The sequence below is a fragment of the Pleuronectes platessa genome, chromosome 16, assembly GCF_947347685.1.
Source record: "Pleuronectes platessa chromosome 16, fPlePla1.1, whole genome shotgun sequence".
Lineage (NCBI taxonomy): Eukaryota > Metazoa > Chordata > Actinopteri > Pleuronectiformes > Pleuronectidae > Pleuronectes > Pleuronectes platessa.
The window spans coordinates 906913-910343 of NC_070641.1; the positions used below are offsets into that span (position 1 = coordinate 906913).

Consider the following 3431-nt stretch of genomic DNA (forward strand, 5'->3'; position numbering starts at 1 on the left):
GCTGAAAAATGCCTATAAATGTCTCACTCTTAGTGTTATTAAAAAAAAATGACTTGGGACACTTGTAGGGACTTTCGTTATAGCAAGAATGCCTAGAAATGTTCCAAATGTTTTGTTAAGGAAAAATACAGTACATGGTAGAACAAATTCTCAACCACCAGCAAAGCCTGGGGAGCCACTCTACAGCCCAACCCTGAGTGCTGAAAAATGCCTGGAAATGTCTCACTCTTAGTTTTGTTAAAAAAAAAGGACATGGGACACTTGTAGGCACTTTACATTATAGCAGAATGCCTAGAAATGTCCCACACGTTTTGTTAGGAAACAAATGAAATACATGGGAGAAAAAATTCTCCAGCACCAGCCAAGCCTGGGGAGCCACTCTAAAGCCCAACCCTGAGTGCAGAAAAATGCCTAGAAATGTCTCACTCTTAGTGTTATTTGTGTCGTGTTCGTTTCTCCCCCCTTACTTTGGTGCTCCCGGTCAAATTTGACCGGCCTGTTATAACTGCCCTTACATTAACACAAAAACCATTGATCGTCACCAAATTGTATTTAACTCCCTTTTAACCTTTAAACAATGTCTCAGACTACTGGTTACATGAATAACTGCAGTGAATAGACACAGAAATTGAAAGTTGTATTCCAAAATTAACATTCATTGTAGAAAAATCAAAACAGAGACCAAATTCACAGAACATCAGAACATCAACATGATCACATTGTGTGTGTGTGTGTGTGTGTGTGTGTGTGTGTGTGTGTGTGTGTGTGTGTGTGTGTGTGTGTGTGTGTGTGTGTTCAGACACAGGAGTGGCATTTTGCAATCAGGTCACAGTGTGTCTTGCAAACGTAGGCATCACATTTGAAACATGTAAGACTTGTCTTATTGTCTCTAGGGGCACATAGCTTGCATCTCTTCCGTTTCTGCCCCTGTTTTGGGGGGAGAGTGGCCAGGGCCGTGGCTGGGGCTTGCAGACTCCTCACCAGACTGCAAGAGGCTGGTGTGCGGGGAAGGTGCTGGCGCCGTTGAATTAGAGGAGTCACTAAAGCTTTCCCAAGCTCTGCCAGGAAGAGTCTCCTCTTGAAACATTTCCCCTGATTCCAGGCTGGGTCGATCGCTGTCCACACCACATATTCATTACATGCAGACACATCGAGGATGTTGTGGAACACAGCCACAGGCCAACGAGCTGTCATTCGCTTGCAGGTGTATGTACCAGTAAGCTGCAATGAAAGAAACAATAATGAATAGATTGGAAACAATATTGAACCTGTCTTACACAAAATGCAATGTTTTACATGAATACAAGTAAATCAAATGCATTACAGATGAAAATATACATTACCTTATCAAGGCAATCAACGCCTCCTTTGTTTCTGTTGTAGTCCAGGATGATCTGGGGCTTCCTGTGCTCTGCTTCGCTGACAGCGGCGTCTTTGTGTAGAGTGCTCATCAGGATGACATTTTTATTTTTCTTGGGCAAATATGACACAAGACTGTGTGTGTCAGTGAAAGCAAATTTGGATGAGAGTGCCTCTCTCCCTCTGGTCGACACCAGTGCAGGGGGAAGTTGAGGCTTGTTCTTCCTCACTGTCCCCACCATGGTGAGCTTTCTTTTCAGCAGCTCCTGACCAAGCCCATGTGATGTGAAAAAGTTATCACATGTGATGTTATGCCCCTTGAGACCGGCTGTCATGTCCAACACAACACGCATGCCTTGGTTTTTTTCTGGCCTTCCAGTAACAGGTTTCCCTGTGTAAACCTGCATATTCCAGGCGTAGCTGCTCCTGGCATCACATGCTGCCCAGATCTTGATCCCATACTTGCCTGGTTTGCTTGGGATGTACTGTTTGAATGGACAGCGACCTCTGAAAGGGACCAGGCGCTCGTCCACTGTCACCTCAGGGCCTGGATTGTACATCAGTGGTAGGCGCTCCACCCACCTGTCCCAAACGTTCCTGATGGCAGCCAGTTTGTCGTCTCGCCAGCGGAAAGGTCGTGTAGCTCTGTCATCAAATCTGATAATTCTTGAGAGGACATGAAACTGTTGCAGGGACATAGTTGACCGGAATATAGGCCTCCCTGACTCTGCATCCCACAGACTTTTTGTAGCCTCATTGTTGGACCGATGTACTCCTGCTAGAATCAACAGACCCATGTAGGCTTGGAGGTCTACCTGGTCCAAGGCCTTCCATGTGTCCGCAAACACACGCCCCCCCTTCCAGGTTTGTCATCGCCAGTATAATTTCCACAATGGACTCTGGTAAAAAGAGTTGGAAGCTGGACTTGATGTCATCCACACGAGATGTTGCATACCGTGTTGGCCCTGGTGACATCCTAATGATATTTTCCCCTCTTGTTCTGCCTCCTCTGTCCTGGGGGGATGAATACCAGAGCAAGTTGCCATCCTTGGACTGGAATGTCACCTCAGGTGTGTCTTCCACAGGGGCCTCTTCCCCAGGTGCCTCTTCCTCAGGGGCCTCTTCCTCGCCATATGTTGACTGTTCGGTCTCATGATGGTCTGGATCAAAATCAGGATCGTTGTCTTCTATTTCTGAAACATCCTCCTCTATTTCTGGTTCAACTCCAATCCCGTCTTCATCAGTTTGAAAAAAAAGGTCAAGAGCCTCTCTGACAGAAAAACGTCTGATCGGGCGCCGACTCATTGTGTTCAGAGTAAAATAAGAGCAATGCACAAGCAAGCTATATATAGGGGATCTGTGAGAAGATATCATACGTTTTGTATCGAAAGTGTGGTTCACGTGGGGGGATGGACACATTAGCCCGGGAAAGAGCCAGGTTCCCATAACAAACACCTAATTGGTAACTTTGAAGTGTTACACGTTTAGTCTGGAAGGTGTGGTTCACGTAGGGGGACAGGCACATAAGCACGGGAAAGAGAGGACACATGGTCAGTCTGAAAGGGGTTCACGTGGGGTGGAGTGTGTGGTGTGTGTGCGTGCGTGTATGTGCGTGCGTGCGTGTGTGTGTGTGTGTGTAGGTGTGTGTGTGTGCGTGTAGGTGTGTTTGTGTGTGCGTGTGGTGGTGGTGGTGGATTTGTGGTTGTGTACTATCTGATGAATGAACACAATCTAGGGTCACCCATTCATTTCCTATGGCGGTCATTTTTGACCGGGAACACCACAGGTGTTACAAAGTTGACTAAACAACTCAAAATTCAATGAAAGTAGTGATCAGCAATTGTAAATGTTCAAATGCCTAGTGTGGAGGATATCATAAGCCCTTGAGACAATAAAATGTAAAACACAATATTTATGATTGATCGAAATGGAAATCGGTCAGATTTGACCCGAACACGACACAAAGGTTAAAAAAATGACATGGGACACTTGTGGGCACTTTACATTATAGCAAGAATACCTATAAATGTCCCATATGTTTTGTTAGGGAAAAATACAATACATGGTAGAAA

At 45.6% G+C, this 3431-nt stretch overlaps 1 pseudogene; it reads right to left on the reverse strand.

Moving 5' to 3' along the window:
* Positions 1 to 740: 740 nt before the first annotated feature.
* On the reverse strand, positions 741 to 2936 carry LOC128458889 (piggyBac transposable element-derived protein 4-like; annotated as a pseudogene).
* Between the last annotated feature and the right edge of the window lie 495 nt (positions 2937 to 3431).